Source organism: Rhagoletis zephyria, unplaced genomic scaffold, assembly GCF_001687245.7.
Source record: "Rhagoletis zephyria isolate East Lansing unplaced genomic scaffold, Rhagoletis_zephyria_1.1 Rzeph_scaffold_02513, whole genome shotgun sequence".
NCBI classification, from domain to species: Eukaryota; Metazoa; Arthropoda; class Insecta; order Diptera; family Tephritidae; genus Rhagoletis; species Rhagoletis zephyria.
The window spans coordinates 3,125-29,064 of record NW_016159597.1 but is presented as its reverse complement, the minus strand read 5'-3'; the positions used below and the strand labels follow the sequence as shown (position 1 = coordinate 29,064).

Sequence of the window (25,940 nt, the reverse complement as noted above, 5' to 3'; positions counted from 1 at the left end):
ATTTAACAACAGTGTCAAGCAGGCCAATAAAACTTTGTTTGTTTAAAAGCCAATTGTTTTGCGAGCCAATCGGATTGCTTTGTATGCATTCATTCGTGTTGCACGTGTTGGTTTGTATGTTTGTGTCTTTTGTAACAAAATTAATGTGTAATACTCTTTGTTAATTTTCCTTCTGTTGTTTGTTTTTTTTTGGTGTATTGTTCATTTTTAAGCAATTAAAATTGTGTCTTAAATTTTCTCTTCATCATCATCATCATCATCCTTTTCTTTTGAATTTTCTTTTTCAATTTCTTCGCGCTTTTTCTTGCGTCCGAATTCTATATCTGGCACGAATACTGTTTCCGGTATGTCATCCTCGTCGTCTTCAGCACGCAAAGCACTTTCGTCAATTCCACTTGCATTTAGATTATCTTCTTCGGAGAAACTTCTATCGTTATTGCCAACATAGTCATTATTGTTGGAATTTTCTTTGCTAACGATGTCCTCTTCATCGTTACCAGCAACATCCAACGTTTGGGTATCGTTAGTGCGGCGTCCACTTGTCAACTTTGGATTGAGTGCTGTACCCAGCAATATAGGACCAATTTCTTGTAGTATACGATTGACAAAACGATTTATTTCTTCATCAATGGTCTGAATTAGTGCATAAATGACCAGCATAAGTTGGAGAAATGGTTTAATTTCAAAAAAGATTTTGAAAAGTAAAATCAGTTCAGGAGAGGGGTATTTAATATTTATTATGCTTTAATTAAAAAGCTTTATATTTCTGGGAAAAACACTAGTTTCATATTTATGAAAGTACAAGTCTTGATACTCACAAATTTCGAAGAAAAGAAATCAATTTTTTTATAAAAGTATGGTTTATGCTTTAACAAAAATTACACTTTCAAACTTTATACAGAATTTAGAAAAATTCCACAANTTATACAATTTTAGTAAAATTAGTGCAAGTTTTGAGCAGCTAAAAAAATCGCACTGATTTTTAATATTTTTTTTTTGCTGACGGCTTTTTCGGTTTTTCATATAAAATGTGAAATTTTGGAAAACTGGTTGAAGGTTTTTATTTTTTTTCAAAAGGTCCTGCGCATATTCATCCACAAAAAAAAATATATATATTATATAGGAAAAAGTTCAAAACGCCGTCAACAAAAAAAAAGTTATTAAAAATCAATGCGATTTTTTAGTCGCTCAAAACTTGCACTTATTTTAATAAAATTTTATAAAAAAAGCTCAAAATTTAGACAAAAATTTGTGGAATTTTTCAAAATTTTTATAAAATTAGAAAGTGTGATTTTTGTTAAAGCATTAACCCATTTTTATAAATGAATATCTAAAAAAATATTTTAATACAATTTTATAACCCTGCTAACTGCATACACAAAAAATTAAAAAATAAAAAATAAATTCTGGTTAAAAAGCTCGAAATTAAGATACAATTTTGTGGATTTTTTCTAAATTGTGTATATAGTTTGGAAATTATAGCTTGAAAAACATTGTAAATATCAAATACGAAACACCATTCATCCACTTTTGACCGCCACTGTATATACATATGTATATAAAAACGTGCAACAGTAAATTTTACACACAAAACATTTAATATATTCGCGAAGCCATGTGTCAAATATAGTAAAACTACTAAAAGGACTTTAAAATTTGAAAAATATGATTATGTAAAAAAAGTATTAAAAAATTTCAGTGCAATGCAGAACAAGAGTATGGGTATCAAACTAAAGAGAAATCCTGCAGAATTAAAGCCGATTAAATTTTTTGGTGCACAAGGACTATAAGGTATTGAAAATGTTCTCTTAAAATATTACCCTTGTATCTCCTCGAAATTTCGCAATAATAATTAAAAAAATATATATATATATTAAGGATTAATATACACTCGACCACATCCTCGAATTTCATACTTCTAAATACTAACGTCAGGGGGAAAAACTAAAAACGCAGTTTTACTATACTTGGCACACAGTGATTGATTGTTTGTGTGCTTCGGAAATTTTTAGTTTTTATCACACGGTGTAATGATACTAATAACTTCCTGAAAGAACATTATGAAAACCTTGCATCCCACTGTTAAGACTTTGAAGTAGAGGACTGCCTGGTGGTTGATATACTGGAAGCCAGAATTTTGCACAAAAGTTATTTTATGGTATGTAATCCTTGAGGTTGTCCCTGGTGGCATGCATAGTGCATTAGTATAGTAAGGTTACGATAATTAATGACTTGTGGGGAGTAATCTTATTTCATCAACGTGCATTTGCAGGCTTAGAGCTTTTTAAAGCTTTCTATACATGCTTATAGATACGTCTCTGCCCATCGTTGGCATATACCGGTGATGGGCACTGCCTTGCCCGCGGGCAGAGAGAGATTTTACTCTCCTCGCGCCTATACAAAGTGTATAGAAAGCTTAAAAGAGCTTTTCCCGCGGTCAAGGCAGTGTCCATCAGTGCTTTATATACATTTAGTATAGGCGCGTGCAGAGTAAAAGTTCTCTCTGCCTATTGCTGGCTGGCATAGACGGATGATGCGCAAAAGTGGTCTCCGGTCAACATTGGCTTAAAAATCGTCGGTATCATTTATTTTCTTCACCTATCAGAAATCTATATCTGCAGGTGTGTGGGTTGATAAAACTACGAAAGGAAACGAAAGAAATGTAAAAGGTCTTAGCCAGGGATTTTTCACTGCCAAATAAAAGCAGAAGACCGAAATTTTCTTGACTTCCTTTCGAAAAGAGGGGTAAATTGCTTGATGCCAGCTTTGAAAAACTTTCACGGAGTTTTTGTTTTAATCAAGCATTGATCGTTTGACAGGATTACTAAGCTACTAAATATTTCAGATAACACACAAAGACAACTTGTAGTTGCTACCGGCAGGCATCGACATTGAAGGCTTAGCTTTGATTGGCCACAACTCAATGAAACTGATCACTTGCGAAGCAACAAATAGCCTAGTACTATAAAAGCGTTGTTTTTAAAACATATCATCCTTATACGTTTATATTTGCTCAAAACATGAAATGAAAAAAATATATATATATATATCTCTCCAGCTACCGTTTGCGCTTGATTTCCGCATTTCTGCCACGCACAGACTCATTCATTAAAACAAAAGGGTGTGTTCTTTAAATGTGTAAAATATTCCTATCAGGTTCAAGCGCACCAGCTCAATCGCACCTCAGCAAATGTCAATATTTCAATCTGTTTCCTTGAATTCACATTCATCCTTAAACAAAGACATTTTACATACCTACATTTTTTGTATGTAGGTACATACATACATACATAAGTTAATTAATTTGTAGACGTGAGTGTTTTAGTATGAAAATGGAATGAATTGAATAATAAGCAAAAAATTATGCTGACAAAGTGTATTGCTTGGCATTTAAACGCCAGCAATTTACAAAGGCAACATCGCAATTGCCATTGCGAGCCTGCATCAACGGTGACGTCTACATGTTTTTTGCGAGTACTGTATGGTTACTTATTATGCGCAACAATTTGCATAAATATGCTGGTAGCGAGAGTACGCAATTAAGTAAGTAAATACCTACGCACATACAGCCATACATATATAAGATGAGACAAGTATTAGTAAAGGCAATGCTTTGCTAGATTATCTTTTATATGCCTTTCAGAATATTTTGCCTATACAAAAGTTAGAAAATCGTATAAATCCGTATGCAGAATATGTGAGCGAAGTTAAATGCTAAAAATGTACATAATATATTATATTTTTTTTTTTCAAGAATGCTTAATGAGTTTAAAAATTGTTTACTACGCGCATCACTTTTCTCGCATCTTCGATTAAATAATTCAACATTCATACCTTTGTGATGTCGGGAAACAGTTCGCGCAGAAGACCAATCGTTCGTTTATTTCGATCGGCGATTATTTGTTCCTGACTTTGGCACCAAGCGTCAAAACGTCTAGTTCCTGAAAAGAAAAAAAAAAATAATAATTTTTTTGAATATTAAAGGCAACTGGAGAATGTTTATAATTAATGCAGATAAGTAAGTAAGACAAGTTAAAACGATATTGAGATATACAGGCTAGATAAACTGTGCTTTTGGCTTAACCATAGAACCTGGTTCTTTAAAAAATATCCTTTTAAACCATTATATATGGGGAGTTCCATACCAAAATGGACGGGATTCACATTTCATGTGTTTGATTTGTTTCACTGATGATTGATGGACAAACATAAATAATATATAAATATGAAATTTGAGCTTGATTAATACATTTTTAAAAACTTTACAGCACAAAAACAAATCAATTTAATAGTTTTCCAAATATCTCGAGAGCGGCGTGAGGGAAAAATTTGAAAAAATTCACACATACGCACATCAAAATTCTCTATGAAAAGAAATATTAAACAAAATACATACAAATTTTGTGATAAAAAAACTAGTTCTAGTAGCTCAAAGTATTGCACAATATTTAAGTATAGTATTACGGGGTGCGCTCTACAATAACTTGAGTTATGAATTTTATTTTACAGCGAAGTTGAGTAAAGTGAGTACATTACAAATTGACAAATTTTTAAAATTTTTTTAGTATGCAGTTTTGTAGCCCGTTAAATTTTAGTGTAAAGTGCAAGTTTTAAGCTACTGCAAAATAGCGTTGATTTTTAATATTTTTTGTGCTGAAGGCTTTTTGCACCTTTTTCTTATGGAAGAAAATGCGCAAACCCGTTTTGAAAGATAATTAAAAGAAAAATTAACGCCAGTTTTGCGATCGCTTAAAACTTGCTCTTTGATATGCTAAAATTTATTGGGCTACACACATTCTAAAAATTTTAAAAAATTTGTAAATTTGTAATGTACTCATTTTACTCTACTTCGGTGTAAAAAAATTCAAATTATCAGAGAGTGCACCGCGCAATACTATATTTAGATTGCGCAATACTCAGAGCTACAATTCTGATGCCCTTCTTGCAGGAAAGAAATTCTTCCGAAGTGCCCACGCCACGTAGTCCTTTTAGACCTTCTGAGCTCAGAGTTGTAAACGGTTAGGGCTGACTTGTAGGCGGTCGAATTGCCTGCCTGAAGGACAGACAAACAGACAAGGCTTAATCCAATTCTCTCTTCATATTTGTATGTCTATAAATATCTCGGTTTCTCAAGGCTATTACAAACAAATGTAAATCAGGCCTAGCTAATATACCCGTGAGCACTTTCGCGGGCATAATAAAGTTTATTTTCTATGAAGTAAGTCAATTCGCAAAATTTGAGCCAATTCGAAGGTCATCGCGCAGAAAATCACCACTTTTTGTTACGTTCATTCGGAATGACCGGTATACAAATACATACATATATATATGTATATATGTTTGTACGAACTTACCCATTTATTTTGTTCACAAAATTCATCATATAAACGCTGATCATTGAAACCTATGCATTCAATCAAACATACTTACTTTATTGCGTATATTTTCATCTCTGCTAAGTTGTAAGTGCACTTACATGTATGTATGTATGTATGCAGTGTATGTAAGAGTTACTTTCAATTAAACAATTAACATATTAAGACCGGAAGTTGCTACTGCTTTAATAATACACCATTTAGTATTGTTTCGGAATCATGGCCATTTCGGCGAATGCACTTTACAAATTTTCCGTTTATTTTTTCAAGGCTTTACGCTGAAAAAGTATGGAAACTGGTTGTTTTTTTAATGCCAGAGAATAAAAGAAATAAATATTTTATATTTGAACTCCATAAGAAATTTCGGGGACTATTTGGTTCTTAGTCTTTAAAGCTCAGGTGAGCAGAGAGAGCTCGTATTTGGTCTTACTGTCGCAAACTTTAACCTTAACGAGCCACTTCCGGCAATTAATAGGAAAGACCTTAGATAAGAAAATCGATGAAATTCGTCTTTTTTTGTCGACTGTATTGTCGCTTTTAATAAAACGAAGTGAAGCTGCCTTCACGACGCGATGCCTAATTTTGGGATCCCTGAAAGAACTAAGACGTTGGCCACAGGTTGGGAAGGACCTTTCCAATTTGATTTGTAGCAGCACATAGAGCAAACGCAAGGTGCTGCTGGCCTATACACATGGCATTGATATCGTCGGGCTCAATACCAGATCAGGAAAAGAAGTGAAAGAGGTTGCTATAGCGATGAAAAAAAAAACAAGACAGATAACTACTGGCTACAAACAACTGAGACACACGTCCGAATTAGCAGTTGAACCTCTCAAATAGTACAAGTCTTTATCTACCTATGATTCATCGTAAACAACAAAAATAATGCCAGCCCAGATATCAACCGAAGAACAACTCTTGTCAATAGGTGCTACTTTGTGCTGGGTAGGCAATTGGTGAAGTTTTTTTTTTCTCTGCCAAAACCGATAAGCGGTTTGAGTGTCAAATAAGAAAGAGAAGGTGTCAGATGAAGATATTAGAATTAATCAAATGACCGGTAGCACCTTATCATAGAAAATGCCCTTCTGATCCCAACCGAACATTACATTCTGTGGCGTTACTAACTGCATTTTTAACAAAGACAATTCCAAAACAAAAGCGAGCGGAGCATTATGGCGCGGCACTTTCTGACAAAATTTTGTTCTTCCCTTTTTTGAATTTGCCTCTACTCTTCCCACAATTTCAAGCCACCTTTGACTGAGACTTATAGCCTATTTCCACCAAAGGCTTAACTGCAGTTAAGAGCTCAGGTTAGTGCCAAGAATTTTAACATGGAGTGATCTGTTATATCCTTTTTCCAATAGACATAAACTGCAGTTAAGACTTGATGGAAATGAACTATTAGAAAGTTACTTTCAAATACATTTACATAACACATTCCGAAGCGATTGATATTACCAAAAATATCTGAATATTTATTTCTTCGACTAACAAGTTTTTTATTATTTCAGTAATTTTCACCACAATAGGTATATTAGATTAAAAGGCAAAGTGGAGATTTCAACGTAAAATTAACCTTATACAAATATATGTAAAGCAAATTTTTAATCAAGTAAATGTCTAGTTTTTATTTTATTTTTATGTGTAGTTGGGGTAGCTAAAAATCTTGTTGGGTAGCTTTTTTGGCTATGCTTTTAGCATATATTTTGAGTGACTAGCTAAACATTTCATTGTACGTTTTAACATTTTTATTTTAACTATTATACGTGTTTGATATTTTTTTTTTCTATAATAATCTGAGCAGTCTTCCTTCAGCTCGAGAAATCTACACATCTTTTTCAGTGAGTTCTTCTATTAATCAAATTCAATAAATGTAACCAGTTACATCTTCATTTTAGAGCGAGATGTAAAGCTATACAAACATATGCATTTACATATGAATGGTCCATATACATACTTGTTATTTGATAAATTTACTTTATATCACATAAAACACATTAAATATATAAACATAATTTGAAGCTAAAGGTCACGTTTCTCGTTCAACAACTTAATTCAAATTCGTTAAAAAAAAATAAAATAAACATCCATGCATTTGTTAGATGCATTGGTAATCGCTGTTGTCGTGACACCACAAAACGTACAGCTAATTGAATAAACAACAATCTTGGAAAATGCCTCAATGTTGTGGGTTGTGAGCATTGAAGTTCATTGAACATTGAGTTAAGACTCCCAGCATTGTTTAGCAGTGCGAAATTGAAAAAACAAAAAAGTGGAAAATAAACCAAGAAAAAAAGAGTTATATAATTATGATAACATATATACGAGGTTGCCATATATTTAGCTGGATTTTTGGTTTGGCAGAAGTATTTATGCAAATGAAGTTATTAAATTTCGGTAGTTTTAAATGTTTATGAAAAAATACAAATTTAAATAAGCAATCGCTAAATTAATAAATAATTGCGGAAAGATATTATTTTTCATTTAATTTTTTTGCTTGTGGTAACTATATTTGTAATTATTTAATTATAAATTGTAATTTTTTATGTTTGTTGATATATTTTTGAGCATTTAAAAACGCATTAGTTAATCGTCGTATCTTGTTAGTCGAATAGTAGAATAATCGATTAGTCGAATAGCAAAAGTTGTTTCAAAAAATAAACGGCATCACATAATCGACTAACAACAAATAGTCGACTATCCGCTCATTTTCGATTTTTCGGCTAGTTTTGTTTCTTTCAATAAACATTGATTTTTTTTTTTTTTTTGAATACATATGCTGAAAGACTGTCACTATTCGAATAATTTCGGTTAGTCGATTTCCAGACTACTCAATAGCGAGCGGTTAGTCGAAAGTGAACGGTTAGTCGAAATCGAGCGGTTAATCGAATAATTGCTATTCGACTATCAACCGAAAAAATAGTTGCTACTCGACTAGCCTATTAAACGAATAGCCGGATAGTCGACTTTTAAGAAGAGCTCAAATCCCTATAACCTACCATTGTTAGGCAGCTTGGCTGTGTAGCTACATACGGTGGCAAGAATGTTAATAGGAAGAGACATTTTAGTAAGTTTTGGCTACTTTTCTTTTTTTAAAAAAATGTTTATTATTTTTTTATGAGAATATAGCAGCTTACTATCTAAAAAACCACACGAATCAAAATTTTAAATTTTGTAGAGCAGTTATAAAAATTCGACTAATTTTAACAAATGTTCATCAAAATTTTAAACATTTTAATCAGATTTTTTTTGAGTATGCAGTTTTGTAGGCCATTAAAGTTTAGTATAATAAAGTGCAAGTTTAAAGAAGATTTTTTTTTGTATGGAGAAAATGAGCAACAACTTAAAAAAAAAAAATTGTAAGAAATTCCTAGCCACTTAAAATTTACACTTTATTGTACTAAAATTTATTAGCCTAATTGGAAAGCTCAAAATTTTGATAAAATATTTTCGAATTTTGCTAATTTTTTTTTAACAAAGTTTTTGCTAGATAACGAGCTACACTTTAACAAAAAAAAAAAGATATTAATATTAAACAGTCGAAAGGGAAATAGCCAAAGAGCGCTAACGTGTCTCTTCCCTATTCATATTTTCGTCACTGTATATAATGATGGTGCTAGTGGCTGGCGTGAAGTCACAACAATCGCTGCTGTAATTTCAGAAATTAACACATTGACAGCTGGCATACCACAAAGTTAACCTCAGAGATGCATGCAACTAAGCATGCTCTGCAGCAAATTGACGCTGTTGATGAGCGATAACTGTGATGGCACGAGTTGAAAGTTAATTTTCGTAGTGATGTTTTTAAATTTAAATTACATAATTATTTAACGCTTATGTAATTTATAGGTATCACAGTGAACATTAGATTGTGGCATAGCGAAAATGTTTCACTTCTAACAGGTAAGAGCTTTCATAGCCTAATCCGATATTATTATTTTTTTTTAAAGACATTGATTTAAGAAAAATAAGGAAAGTTTGGGTGGATATTTTATGTACGTACATTAAGGTGGTGCAATAATACATAAGAAAGTACATTTTTTGGAGTTTTATTGCTGCCTTCCCCCAGAATAATGTACGTATATACATTCTCGGCCATTTCTGACGGAAAAATGTTGTTGAAAAACAACAAATAATTTACGTATGGTAAAATATAGACAATAAGTATTCATCGAGTTCATTGGGACTTGAACTCGCAACTTGGGCGTTCAAAGCCAGTAATCTGACCCATCTTCGACAGGCTCTTCAAGACGAAAATCCTGTCAAGAAGAGAGTGGTAAACACCAAGACCATCTAGGTGGGGGTAAAGTAAGTTTTTACACGGATGAATCTGCGCTAGACAATTAGGTTGGCTATGGAGTTTTCTCTGAGGAGTTAGGATTGGAATTATCCGTACGAAATCCAGACAGTAACATCGACAACGGGGTTTATTTTCATGGACAGACATTCCTGCCATCAAATCAATGAATGCCGTAATGCTAAGGTCAATGGTTGCACGGGAATGCCTGGCAGCCTTAAATGATAGAAGCACCGTTTCCAAGGTCAGCCTTATATGGATCCCGGGACACAGATATATTGCAGGAAATTGTGGCGCCGATGAGCTAGCCAGCAAAGGTTCCCCTGCAAATTAATGATCAGTAATAGCATTATCCAAGAGGCCAATTGGTCATGTTTAGAACTGCCCAGCCTCACATGAGAGGCTATTTCGAAGGCCATGACCTGTGTAACCTGTCAATGACTATTTGGCAGACACTCTTCACATCTAGGAGTATGCAGAGACAAGGAAGAGGAGGTAACAATCGAACACTTCTTCTACAATTGCCCAGCTTTAGCTGACAGCAGAGCAAACTTTTTAGGAAAACACTACTTTAGCTCTCTCAGCTCTCTCACGGAACTATCCGGTGTGGGAATAAAAGCAATCCTACGCTTTCTAAGAGCTTCAAAATGGCTCCATCAGATATAGTCAATGAGGATTTTGTGTTTCACAATGGAGCTGCAGGGTCTAAATGAGTTCATCTTCTGGATTGACTGCCACATTAACCTAACCTACCCATTGAGCTAAGTTCGTAATGTAAATTTTTGCTAATTTTTCTGTGTTATAAAGCGTTTTAGAGCCCGCGAGACCAGTAGCCGCGCTCCGCCTCGACGAAGGCGAACGATGTAGAAAAAACTAAACGAAACGGACGTCACGGCAAATGGACGACCCGGCTAGTAAGATACCAAAAGGCGATAGGGTAAAGCAGATTTGTAAATATATAAGTACGTGAGGTCCTTACCACTTCACAAAGCAACCTCGCAAGGTTCTCAACGACGCATGAAACAGTGAAAACTTGCAACAAAAACCGGTTGCTTACAATAGATTAATCTGGGACGTGGTAATTGGTGACATGCTGCCTTCTCTAACCTTAATCTAATCTATCCTAACCTAATGTGCACGTTTGAAAATGGAGTGCAGTAACATTAAAAATCGGATTCCAAAATAGGAGAAGGCTTAGTATTAAATCCCCGGAAATTTAACTGATGTGACGACAGCTTTGATGAAAAAGCAAAATAGTTCTTGTATGCGTAACCAAACCGAAATTAAAAAAGAATAATACCTGTATAGCGTTTTTGTTATACGCTATTTCGCCATGCATTTTATATTTGTTTTTTTTTTTCGATTTTATATCAGATAAAGCGGCAATGCTAAAGACTTTACCGAAATGCTGTCTATTTTGCATATGTGCAGTGGAGTTTAAGCATCCAACTCATTATGGAATTTTTTTTAAATATTTATAGGCAAATCTAACTCTTGTTATGCGGAAGTATTTTTCCTAGAATAAATAAGATTTTTTAATTGAGATCTCCATTTGCAATCTATGGCCTTAACAAATTAGTCGAGTTATTTGCAGCTCTAAGCATTCATTAGTTGCATGCTTTGTTTGTGTTTGTTTACGAAAATCCATTGCCAATTTGCACACCTCCAACAAATCACTACCGAAATGCATGTTTTTTGTCTTGTTAACAATGTCAAAGTGTCATCAATTTTTGACAGCAATGATTTACTAACGAAGTCGATAAAAATTTATAGCGCCATTAATTTTGCGCGTTCATATTTGTGATGGTACAATGTAGTAGGTATGTATATATTTTCCTATTTGTATGCAGTTGAATTAAACGTTTTTTTTCTTCTCCCCCATGTCTGAGCGACTTTGCTTCAGCATTGGTTTTGGAATGTGCATTGATTTTAACGCCGTCTAAAAAATGTGTCATTAGCGTTACTTCTTCTTTAGCCATTCGCCGTCACCGACATTATACTGCGCATGCGTGCATATATTTATTTATTTACCTATATCTCACTGTATGTATGTATGTACACCAGTATCAGCGCTGACCATTAGCTATTTTGCTTGCGTTAAGCTCATTCGCTTCAACAGTTACTACTAACTCGTCCACCTTAAGTCGGTGAAGGTCACAAAAATTGTTAATGCAATATTTCTTTTTTTTATCGTAAATCCATTTCATTATAATAATGCTTTCGGCAATCGACGTTCGACATGGCATTCAAGAAGGGGAATGTGCATACATACATACACACATTTGCATTGATGTAGTATNCATACCTAATACATATGAACATACATATGTATGTATGTATGCATGACAACTAGCGCGTAAAATCAATATGGCACAGCTGGTGTTGCACAACAATTTCTAAGATGTTCGTGTGTATGTACGGGTACTTTTCTAGTTTTTTATTTTATGTTATAGCGCCTATTAAAAGCTTTAATTGGTGGTATGCTCAGCAATTAATACAGTCTAATTTTAATAAAACCTTCTTTAAAGGAATTCAGTGTTTAGTAAAAAAGCGATCCCCATGGCGCACGAACCGGCTGTATGAAAATCAACAACAGCAATAAGCAATAAAAATGGAGTTATTGTTCTAAGCACTTTGATCTGTCGTAACATACATAGTTACCAGTTATCAGCAAAAATTAACTTTATTATTTCGACATGGATACTTATTATTTCCAGAGCCTGTTATTGCATTAACATTTACTTAAAGGTATGTAATTTTAAAATAGTTATTGCATTCTAGTTTTTCATATTTTCCATTGCGGTAAGCTGATTAAGTTAAGTGATATTTTGACCAGTTTTCGTTGTTTTTCATTTGACTATTTAATGTTCATATTTTTTTTTTGTAAAATTCTAAAATATCACATAACCAGCACCACGTGAATCCACGGTTTAAACTTCGTAAAAATATTAAAAAAATTCAACAAACTTTAACAACTACACCAAAAAACTTAGACCTTTTTTTAAAATTTTTTAAATATTTTTAGTAGGCTAAAGTGCGAATTTCAAGGCGCTAGAGAATCGCGTGGAAGAAGAGCATGATTCTGTTACCTTCGGGGATAGGTTAGGTTAAGTTGAGCGGCAGTCGAGAAGTAGGACTCACTTAGACTCAGGGTCCTTTGTGATACCGCAAGAGGGCTTTTAATTATCCCTGCTCCCCTGTAAACCACTTGGTGCTTAGCAAGAATATGCAAAGGCTTCTGACGCTCACCGCTTTAAGGTCATCGAAATCGTCGTAGAAATAGCTCCCGAGAGCTTTTGCTCTTCGTTTTGACAGAGCGGGGCAATGACAGAGAAGATGTGGGCTGGTTTCTTCTTCGTATACATTCATGCAGCTTTTGCGGTAGTCGTCCCAGGGTGCGCCCAGCCTAAATGCATGTTATCCGATCAGACAACGTCCGGTGAGAACTCCAATCACCATGAGAATGTCCTGCCTCCTTAAATTAAGTAGAGGCTTGGTACGTTGGACGTTCATAGCAGGCCAGAGTGTTTTGGCAATGTGACAGGTCAGTTCCGTTCGCCATATTTCATTGGCAACTTCTATGAATTTTTCATTCAGTAGATCTAGTAGACTGTATCCCTTATGTCTGTATCAGGCAATGTCGTTCTATGATGCGCAAGTTCGTCAGCCTTGCAGTTTCCCTGAATATCGCAATGGCCAGGTAACCAGACAACGTGTGTGCTGAATGTCTCAGCCATCTCGTTGAGAGTTCGGCCACATTTTTGCCTTTTTAAATCACAATTTCGTTTGCTAATTTCTTTTGAGGGATAAAAGAGGAGTACTATGTGTATAAAAACGTTCCCAACGATTGTTAATCATATGCGCCAGTCAATTAATTGAAATAAATTGCAGGTATTTAAATATGAAATTACAAAACAAATCGGATGTATTGATTGAATTTAATTTAGCGAATGCCTTACACATATATGCAATTCGCACTGTTCGTGATACAATAGGGGTATTCACGATCCAGTACATACTGCTCCAGTTATTTTTTCTTATGCATATATAAATCCATATACATATATACATACAAATATATGATTGGGTGCTTTTACAAATGTATAAATGTTTGTAATACATACATAAATATTTATTAAATAACATCTGCAAGGAAAAAAAACGAAAAAAAATATCAATTTGTCTTCTCATTGCACAATCGAATCAGATCTCTGTGTGATTAAATGCCAAATAATTAAATAAAATTACGGCAAATTGCGAGTCTTTGAAATGCTTGAAAATATTCCATATTCAAAGGTTTTTAAATTCCTACATGCATAGCAACACAAAATGTGTTCAATGTGTTCAAGCAATAACAAAATTGTCGAATCATGCTTTTTAAGCTATCTATACACCATGCTAGACAGTATGCACCGGATCGAGAATACCCCTAATATATCTCACAACATTTTGTGTTGCTATGCATGTAGGAATTTAAAAACCTTTGAATATGGAATATTTTCAAGCATTTCAAAGACTCGCAATTTGCCGTAATTTTATTTAATTATTTGGCATTTAATCACACAGAAATCTGATTCGATTGTGCAATGAGAAGACAAATTGATATTTTTTTTCGTTTTTTCTCCTTACAGATGTTATTTAATAAATATTTATGTATGTATTACAAACATTTATACATTTGTAAAAGCACCCAATCATATATTTGTATATATATGTATATATGTATTTATATATGCATAAGAAAAAATAACTGGAGCAGCTAATGAATTGCGCTTTGTGGCGGCCAGTAATTGTAGCGGACTTTCAACTATTACGTGTGTGAATATACATATACATATATGTATATATTTTTTTTTGGTTGCCTGATTTTAATTATTACTGGCAGTTTTTGTTTGATTGACGCACAATTATGATTTCATGCGGTTTGGCTTTTGTGTTAATTTACAGCGAAAAAATTGTTACAAATTGCAAAGCTTAAAGACAGACATTTGTGTGTGAAGAATCAAAAAAAGCTACATAGGTTGTAATTTTTTGCATATTGTTTAGCTAGCTGGCGTTATAGCACTTGTATTTCTATTTTTTTTTTTTTTTTCAAATAAATGTACACTTTGTACTATGGCTCAGTTGGTTAACCACTTGCTTGGTTCAAAGTATGTGGTTCAAATTTTAATGTATACATTAAGCTTATTATTTGAATTTAAATTTCGGTGTACAATGGGTTGCATTCGAAAAATTTGCTGTGGAACACATTCGCTTTTGTTTTGCTATGAAGGCTTTGTTTCTAAGAAATTTAGATTTCTGCGCCATGCGCTGTAGAGATCTGAGAAACCGCCAATGCTTGCGTTCGAAAGGAGAAGAACAAATTTTTTTTTAAATTTATATAATATTTAAATAATTATTCGCGCAATATATGCATAAAAAAAAGACCATAATAAAATAATGCATGCAAATTATTGGTGACCCAAAGCATTCGCGCGTTCGCTTAAATTTAGAATGTAAATGGCCAACGTATATATCTGTTTGCGTGAAATATTATATATATACACACGTATATGGGCATGTGGTTAAATATGTGATTTTGCTAGTTACCGATTTCATTGCACCTCTCGTGACATTTGACTCGCAAAACGACTGTAGACACGCAAAAGATTTTTCAAAAATAAAATAATGATTGTGCTATATTGCGTTGTAAAACTTAGCCAAAAAAATAGCTAAAGTTTAATAGAAATATTATCTATAATTAAATGGCGATTACCGGTTTCAGCTCTGTGAGTAAAATAAGATAACTATTCAAAAAAAAAAAAACAAGCAACTGTTTTCTAACTCTGGCACAAAAAGTCTACACGCAGACAGTAGCACTTGCCAGCAATTAAGTGCTATTCAGCGCGCGTAATTGCGAAATCTCAGCCACGCAGCAGCCGCATATTTTGTGGTGCTATCATTAAGTGCAACCACTATTGTTTGCTACTAGTGCTTTCATTTGGTTTTACGCAGCCAAAAATTTGTTAAATTTGTATGCCATATTGCGGCTTGATTGACAGCAAACCGCACAGCAGGCGTAGAGCTGTTCAAAATTGTAAAGAAAACATCACATCATTGCATTTACGTAAGCTCTCACCCTTAGCAGCGCTCCACTTGTGTCTCAAGCAAAGCAATTCACACAATTTTTGCTAAAATAAAGCAATTTATTATATACATAAATATGTAAATTATATTCTTCTGTTTCTAAACAAGTGGCGCCTAAACAATTTTGGATAATTACAAAAATGCGCGGCTGTCGCCACACGTGCGCTCAAAGATGCTATTAGCGAAAATTGTTAGCTTGCGCACTTCAGCAAATTACACAGCAACTAGCTTATCTCTTCTTGTACATATATGTGTGTACTACACATGATAGCGCACAACAAAGCACTGTACAGCAAGCTCAACATATCGCAAGCTCACTTACCACAGCAACAATGACAACGAAATATATGTACATACGTAGCTGTAAGCTCTGGTTACGCCACACACACACTTGACAAGTTGCACGCTGCTGTTTGAATTGCTGCCCACTTTTCTAAAGTGCAAGTACTATGTACTTTGGCGCGAGTTTGTCGCTTAAGTCTTTTGTTTTGACTGAAGTTAGCTGAGTGGTCGACTGCTGAAGGTGACATTTGGAGGCACTTGAGCTTCACATGGGATTTTTTTTCTGTTGATTTACACACGCTTTGGCATTATAGTTGTCAAAATTTGGTTTACAACACACATATGGAGCATACATACATATGTATATTAGGGTAATCCAAATAAATTAACCTAACGAATTTATGGCCTTTAAAGGACCTATTTACTGAGAAGAAAATTCGCCCATTTGGAAAAAATTGTGTTCCAATTTTAAAAGGTGTCGGTTGGCATTTGAAATTTTTCATGTAAATAACATGATTTTTTGTTTCGTTAAAAATGTTATAGCTATTGAACACTTTGAGGTAAAAATTTTTTCCGGGCATATTTTGTAGGGCATTAAATTCCTTAAACAATTTTTTACCCCACACGGTTCCATAGCTATGGCATTTTTAATGAAAATATTTGTTTCATATGAAATTTACTGGGGAAATTTTAAATGCGCACCTACACCTTTTAAAATTGGAAAAAACATTTTTCCAAATGGTAGAATTTTCTTCTCAGTAAATAGGTTCTTTTACTGCCGTAAATTCGTTACGTAAGTTTATTTGGATCACCCTAATGCATGTATAGTATGTATATATGTATGTAGCTCTTGTTTTATTTCGTTTAGATATTCGTAACCCATCCATGAGCAGCGTTGTTTATGCATAGCAAATTAAATAAGATTATGGAAATTGTGAGTTTCATTCCAATTTCAGCTATTTACATATATGCCAAGAAAGTCGAGCACTGCAGTAAATTTGCTGCAGTAGTTAGTCATGGGAAGTGCCATTTGCGTTTATTTGTAAAACAATTGTTTCAGATTATAAAGAAATAAAAGTGTCTCGTCGTACTACTACTGATCTGTTCGCTGATTAGTTTAAAACATCGAATTAATACAATATCGATAACGATAAATATCGATGCGCCAGATACCATTTCCACTCGCTGGATGCCCCTTTTACAATAAAACATCCAATAAAAAACGATAATGATCAATAAAATAAATTGAAAATAATCGATGAATTCTTAATTTTCGCTTAATATATTGATACAGAAAATGTTTTAAAAAGTGAGGGTAAAATCATCGATAAAAGTATCGATAAATATATTGTATATCGGTATTTATGCCGGTTTAAATAATGATAACTATAAACTGCGCGAAATTTACAGCTTTTATTTGTATCACAAAACACTGAAAACATCGACCAAAGTCGATAACGATTAAAAACAATATCGATCTCGATAAATATACCCTTCCACTCGTTCGCTAAATACCTTACAAAAATTATAACAATCAGTTAAAATATCGATAACCATCAATAAAAAATATCGATAAATATATACTTTTTGATAAATATATTAATATCGAAAAGGCCTAGCAAACTAAAAATATAGCTAGTAACGATATTTATAACGATAGCAATATCGAATATTACATAGTTATATCGATACGTTGGTCGGTAAACGATATCGATTACAATAAAGAACTCGAATTTGACAGACGACCTCGGCAATAAGTAAAAGTACTGAAAATAGCGGATCAGCTCGATAGCGGATAAGATCAATGTCGATACCGATATCGATAAATATGCCCTTACACTAATTCGCTGACTACTTTACAATATTACAAACAATCAATACGGAAGTCGCAAAAATCATAGACATCGACAATGAACGATAAATATACTGACATATAAAACTACTATAAATCTAACGATAAAACTATGTACTAATCAACAATAATAACGATAATTATCGATATGATAAACGGTATCGACTTGATAAGGACCTTTGTACTGAGTATGCTTAAAAAATGTCAATTCGTGTCGCCAACTACTTAGATATTTAGGCAGTGGGTTAAAAAAAAAGAGTCGTTTCAGCTTATAATGTTTTTACTTATCAACATAGTCTCCTTTTAGCTAGACATATTTAGTGCAGCAATTTTTAAATTTTTTAACCCTGCCCAACAACAGATTCTATCGAGGTCCTCAAAAAGGCGTTTTAGTTACAGGATAACCTTTTCATTTCACCGCAATCTCTTACCACGGGGCAAGTTTTTCTAGTTTGGAAACAGGAAATGGTCGAAGGGTACTAAATCTGGTAAAAATGCGAAATGTGGTAGCAATTCATAGCCTAATGCATGCAACTTCCACTGCGCATGCATGTTTAAAATCAATGCCGAATCTGTCCATTAGCTCAGAAAAATATTTCTTCACCCTAACTACTTCTGGACTAACAGCTACCGCTTTTGGGTGACCTGAACGCTCGGTGTAATTTGTCAGAAAGTCACTGACTTGCAAAATTGCCCTCGAAAAGCCATAATAAATTTTCACTGTGCGTCCTCATCAAATTTCCTCCTTTCTTTATTTCCAACAAACAGGCAAATTTGATGCATTTGCACAATAAATCAAAGCCAATCAACTGCAATTTGCATTCGTTTTCCTACAATCATTTTGCATAAAAATTTTGCGATTGAATGGAAATTGCAACTTCATTTAAAGTTATTAAAAAATATTACCAAAAATAATTGCCGCATTAATCCGCCGCATATGCCACATAATGCGTCAAGCATTCACACAACTGCAACTTGTCATAATGGCATTCTCCACTCAGCTAAATACACACTCGTTTTTGAAGTGATACAACTTAACATCCGAATAGCTGCAGTGCGAAAAAAATACGCGCATACATACGTACGTATGTATATATGTAGGTGTGTGCACAAGTACATACATACATACTACTAAGATTAACTTATGGTTATACTAACGGAAAATTTTAGTCGGTCAGCAAGCCGTTCACCTATTTGTCCAAATGACCGGCGCCCGTCACATCAGCTCTATTTTTTTTTTTTTGATTTTTTTTTTGCACATTCAGCATCTGATTGCATTATTTAATTTTGATGCATTTTTTGATTTTTATGTTTGCCTGTACGCAAGGCTTGTATTTTCTTGCGAATATTTATTTCTGGTTTTTGTCGTAGACCAAAAGGTAACCCGTTGCGACTACTGAAAGTGGCTGGTTTAGCGAAATTTCGGCCGGCAAAAGTTGCTCAGCCTGTTTGTACAGCAGCCTTACTGTCTGCACGATTACGCGTAAATATGTATGTATGTAAGTACTTGCTTGTATATTTGTAAAAATCTACATAAATACATGTTTTTATATTTGTAATAAATACTCTCATTTTCAGCCACTCGCCAACTGGGCAGTGGCTCAATGTGTCATTTCCGTGCAGCCTGGTATTTAGTTTGAAGCTGGTTTTGCAGGATTTGCTTTAACTACGCAGACCTGGAGACCTGAATTTTATGCAAACATAAAAGGAAACTATTGTAAGTGGGTAACTGGATAATGAAAATTCGATGGAAAACTTATTAAGAGGGGGAAATGAAGAGGGAAAACTTGTAAACAATTAATACGCATATAGTACTACGTTGCTACGTGAAATGCGTAGATATGGACTTTGTATGAGTCATTGCGTGATGCGAGGTGTGCTTTCTTGTAAACTGATTTTTACTTAGAAAGTATGTAACTACAATTTACTAACAAAGTTTGTAAGGACAATCCTACATTTTCTGAGGGCATATGGAGTTTTGACTGAAAAAGCTTAATAAACATTTTAAAATATACTTCATATTTTTGGTATAGTATAGTAATAAGGAAATCTGGCGATCTTTTGCATGCTGCTTACTTCTTTTTTGAGACTCTCCACCAAGCGGAATGTGAAGGCCAAATCTTGGAAAAGACGCGCGAGAGGGGAATGCTATTACTATTATGTGAGGGAACTATTATGCGCGTTGTGACATATATACAGTGACTCAAACAAATGACCACATGTTGATTGTTTTTTAATATTTGCACTGTTTTTCGAGCAAAATTTTTTTTGTTATTTTTCTATAAAAATATTATTAAAAACCACATAAATCATTGTTTCAAGCTTTATACAAAATTTAGTAAAATTCAACAGATTTTCATCAAAATTTAAACTTTTTACTGTGAATCTTTAGAACATTTTTGGGTATGCAGTTTTATAGCCTATGCAATTTTAGTCTCATGAAGTGCAAGGTTCAAACGACTTAAACATCCCGTTGATTTTTGAGATGTTTTTTTTGGTGACGGATTTTTGCACTTTTTTCCATATAACCATGAATTTCTTATGAAATAAAATGCGGGAGAGCTTTATCAATAACATTTCAAAAAAGCAACGCCAGGTTTCTTAAATTGCACTTGTTATATAAAAGAAAACCGAAAAAAAGTAATCTTATAAATCAAAGCGATTTTTTAGGCAGTTGAAACTTGCACTTCATTAGACTAAACTTGTATGGGCTAGAAAACTGCATACCCAAAAATGTTCTAAGAATTCAGATTAAAAAGTTAAAATTTCGATGAATACTTGTTGAATTTTCGTAAATTTTGTATAGAGTTTGAAATTTTGATTGGTATGTTTTCGAGTAAAGCTATTTTTATATTATTTTTATAAAAAACTAACAAAAAAAAAAAAATTAGCTCGAAAAACATTACAATATTAATGAAAAATCAACTGTAGATCTATACAATATTCATACAAGAAGCGCCAGTTACTGTAGACATTTTACCGTTTTTCTAGTTTCTTAAGACCCTTGAGTAGGTCTTTTAATTTAGCACGTCGTTTAACTTATAGCGTACAATATTACTTACCGAAAAATCTCCTGCTTTGTAACTAAAATGTAACTACAGTTTTTTGATAGGTTTGAAACTCTTTGAAAGACTTTGGCAGGAACTGGAATACGATAAACATTGCATATCTTCAAAAGCTGGATGACTTGGTTCATTTTGATACTTCCATAGATTTCCAAAGCTTTCGATAAATTTCGATTACACGTAACAAGATAAAATTCGATAAGCAGAGCTAAGTCGATAAGTTTATATAACCTTTCAATTTCGATAACTCGATATATTTTGAAAATGGCAAAAAATTCTATATATCAACAAATTTCAATAATGGATTATTCCATGAAAAAGAGGAAAACGACATAAATTTTTAAATGCCGTAATTATCTCTAGGAAGGATATTAAAGAAATAAAAGGAAGTTGTCTCACCAGTCACAAATTTAAATATTTTTTAATATTCCGACGAAGTTTATAGAAATAAGCCACAGTTTTATTGAAAACGAACGAAAGCGTATACGTCGTTGAGTGCACAAAGGTAAAATACAGTTCTTTCCAGTGTCCCACAGTCACATTCCTTCACATGATAGTTACAAAAACTGAGAAATAGTTTGGTAGTTATTCTTGTTAAAATATATAATAAGCTCCGACGTCATATGTTATAAGTCACAATTGATCACATTGTGGAGTAAAATGTCCCACCAGTTACAAAGGAATACACTCAGATACACAGATACACTCAATTCTCTTGTGGGCATACCACCGTTCTCAATTCTAATAGAGAGGGAGTCCACCTTTCGGCACTGAGAATCCTAGTTACTTCCGAATTAAAAACCGCAGATGAAGTTTGGTACACCGACGGATCAAAACTTGAAGATGGAAAAACAGGAGCTGGTATATTTGGGTGCCGAATTTTAAAAGATCGTTGCCAATGGACAGCTACGTCACCATTTTCCAAGCGGAGATTCGTGCGATAGAGAGCTGTAGCAGAGAATGCCGCAGAAGAGGCACAGCTTCTAAAAACGTCTGCATTATGTCGGACAGTCAGGCTGCCTTGCTAGCGCTGAAGTCCCACACAACAACATAAAAATTAGTGAACGACTGACTCAGCACCCTAAATGCTCTTGGAATCAAGAACACAGTATTACTGGCTGAGTGCCAGGGCATGAGGGCCACGATGGTAATGCACAGGCGGACCGCCGAGCAAAGCACGGAGCTACCACAATATTCCATGGCCCGAAACTCTTTTGTGGGTTCACCAAAGCACTCGAAAAGGAGAGCATAAACAAGTGGGTGGATAACAAATTCCATAGGCACTGGAGTGAATGCTCAGTGTAAGGATAATCTAAGCGGTTCATCCAGTGGCGGATTTAAATATTTGCCGCCCCTAGGCAATTCATAACTTGCCGCCCTTTTTTCACGAAAAAAAAAATATATATATATATATCAAATATGATTGTTATTGTCAGTGCTTTATTACAATATAGTTCGTTAATAATAAGATTTTTTGACCTCGCGCAAGACAAACAGAAGACCATACACAGATACACTGCCTAATTTGACATACGACGGAAGCTGACCTTCAGATTATTCACGTTATGATACACTTATGAAAAACTGGTGGGCTTGGAATCAAGAATTTTCTCGAAAATGCACGCTCGTTTTTCGGCAGTGTTGTCAAGTGTGGTAACCTTTTAGATGATTCTCGTTCTCGGGGCAGCGTGTCGGCTGTTTCTTTGCGTCACGCGCAGGCGCGCCGTCAGGTTTCTAAGCCGCGTGAATGAAAGTTAAATGGAAATTTCAACGACTGCTATACTAAGGAAAAATTCGCAGCGTAATTCTAATTTTGAATTGTATTGAATGAGATGAATCATTAATAATATTTTACAGACACAAACACAATTTCAAGTGCAGCTGAATCCAAATAAATTTTTTTCTTTTAATTTAGCTGTCTTAAATTTTGCCGCCCCTTAATTCTGCCGCCCTAGGCTTCAGCCTATGTTGCCTGTACGATAAATCCGCCACTGGGTTCATCTGTCCATCACAATAAGCTTCAAAAATGCTCATAAATCAAGGCAGAGAGGACTTTCGAACGCTCACTGTGTACTTCATGGGACATCCCAAGTGAATGTATGACAATAATACCAAATTATTTATTTAATCATTTCTCTATACTAACGATTTTTTATGGGTCCACCATTGGATTTTTTTCGACCTTTTGGGGGACCTAAAAAAATATTTTGTATTAGAAAATAGTTAAATAAACAATTAGGTATTATTATCGGTAGTCTCCGGAAGAGAAACAGAGTTTTCGACCTCTAACTATTTTTTTTGATTTCAGTATAAAAAAACAGGGGTATATTTTTTCGGTAAAGAACAATCCTAAGGGGTGAGAGCATCAAAATTTCGACTATATTTTTTTTGGACCATCTTGATTTATGTACAAAATATAAATATATACGTATGTACATATATATATATATATATAAACTGTAAAAATAAAAATTGTAAAATTAAAAAAAATTCAACTAAAAATTTTTAAAGTCACTTTTCTCGATAAGCCCTGTATGTATGATTTTAATTTTTAAAATTTTAGAAACTAGAAACAATATACTCTCAAAAATTTGCAAGATTGTTGAATGTCCGACAACCACCTTTGATTTAAACTTGGTTAAGACGCACCGTGAGCGCTTATTGAATGTTCCGATACCCGATTTAACAAAACAGATGGGCAAAAGTATTTTTGGACTCGCAATACGTGTTTACTTCTTTCTCTTCCTTTCCCCTTTAATAGTGATGCAATCGCGAAAAAAGTAGTTGTAATAAAATACTGGTTCATTATTTAATTTCCCTTTTCTGCCTCCGAAATGGGAGACGCTTACTTCGTGACACTTAACCTTTCCGCGCTTATCTAACAAATCCGCAAGTGTAGTAAAAGCAAAATACACAAAAACAAAAAATAAAACGCAGATAGCTGTACATAGTAATATCATGTAGTACTTTCAGCGCATGTTGACATTTAGCATCACTTCAAACAATTACCGGAGACAACAACAAAGCCGCCTGAAAAAAATTTGTTAACAAAATTCACACTTTGCACAACTACAACTGCATTCAAATGAACTCAGCTGTTTACTTAACCATGCAACCAACGCCTGACTGACTTGGTATGTACATATGTAACTAATCGTTGGTAGGTATGTATATACATATGTAGATATGTAAAAGATAAATATTTACTCACTCACTAGTTAACTAACCATTAATTCCAGCTACAGTGCTGATGTAACTGAATCGCATGAATCTATTAAATCTTGCATTACAAGTACGCTTACCTTGTCATCTGAAAGTGGAATCTGTAGCACATCTAATTCCTGATTGTCGGCAGGTACGGGCACAGCGGATACGAGCATTACTGCGGCGCTGCATAGGCAGGCGGCGATTGCAAATAACTGTTGTTGCCTCATAATGTGTGCTGATGTGTTTGTGTGTGTGTGGGTGTATGTGTGTGGGTAAATTTGTGCTTTATTGGCGTTGATGGTTGACTGCAATCAGTTAGTCAGCGTAGTAGTCCACGGCCACTGTATGTGCACTACGAAGCGTTTGCGTTGACTAAAATAGATACTGAAAAGTAAAAGAAATTAAATGAAATATTTTTAATATAATCTTCAGGTTTTTTAATTCTTTTTATTAAATTATATGTATGCATAAAACTGTCGTTTGATTTAATAATGAAGGTGTGTTGTAGCCGAATGAGTTGAAAAACGTGTTTCATTTTATTGCTGACCATAATGTATAAGAGTTAACTTGATTTTGACAAAGTAAACGTTTAGTGTGTATTTGTGAAAAAAGAATAAAATTTAAAACACAATATTCAAATAGTTTATGTTAATTTTGCAAACCTAAGGTCAGAGTAAAATATTATAACCTAAAGAAAAATATAAATAAAAGAGTAGAACACGAAAGTGTTGCTAATTATTTCAAATGCATATGAATTTAGTGAAAAATGTGGACAGGCATTTTCACAAGCATTCAAAGATCTCTGCAAGGAATCTATTCTTAATTTGCAACCACCCTACATAGCAATTCAAGAGAAAGCGACTACTGAGACGGCACCCATGCTTTACAAGGGAGGTAATCTCAAAGAAATCAACTTAAAATGGCACCTTGAAATCTTAAGTGGTTTGGACTGTGCCATTGCTAAAACCCAGACCACAGACCACGTTGAACTGACTTTAAGCTTTCATATGAGGTATAAGCTCATTTTCCTCACTAGATCTGGAACACCAACCCCACTTGTTTGAACAAAGAAACAAGGAAAATCTGTTATAAGGACGTTGGATAGCTACTTAAGTACATTCATCAAGGACTCTTCTGAAATGTCACAGAGAACTTAATGTCCTGGCAGCCAAGAGCTAAGTACCAATAATTTGGACACTAAACGGACTTTCGCGATAAGAAGTGTTCTGAAAACACTTTCGCAGGTCCCAGCCCTCTGAGAATACCCGTAGTGCAACTTTCCGGTGAATTTTCTAGAATATTTTAACCATATAGCGACCTTCAAATGCCATTCTATTCAAACATTCCCAAAAGGGGTGAAAATTACCCTTTCGTGAAAGACCTGTTGGGCTAAAAACTTGTACAAAACTATTCCTCACGAAATTTCTGTGGTCATTAGCAATAACCGCCTAACTTGACTTAAGAGAGAGTTGAATTATAAATGCTATTGTATTCTGCAATTACTATTCCACGTGTATGTGAAATTCTAATCTCGGCAGTTAGGCTATCTAAAATGCTTTAAACGAACGTATTTTGGTCTCCACCTAAATTTTTGAAAGGTTTTTTCTCGAATTCAGGTTTTTCGACTTAGGCGGTTATTGCTTATGACCACAGATTTTACGATTTGTACCCCCCTTTTTTCATTTGTTCTAATAAAAATCAGGCAAAAAATTTTAAAATTTAAAATGGGCTTACAT

General features: G+C 34.1%; 1 pseudogene; it reads right to left on the bottom strand.

The window, feature by feature from the left end:
• The window catches only part of LOC108367042 (uncharacterized), a 34,114-nt pseudogene extending 9,520 nt beyond the window's left edge, over positions 1 to 24,594 (bottom strand).
• Positions 24,595 to 25,940: the final 1,346 nt, after the last annotated feature.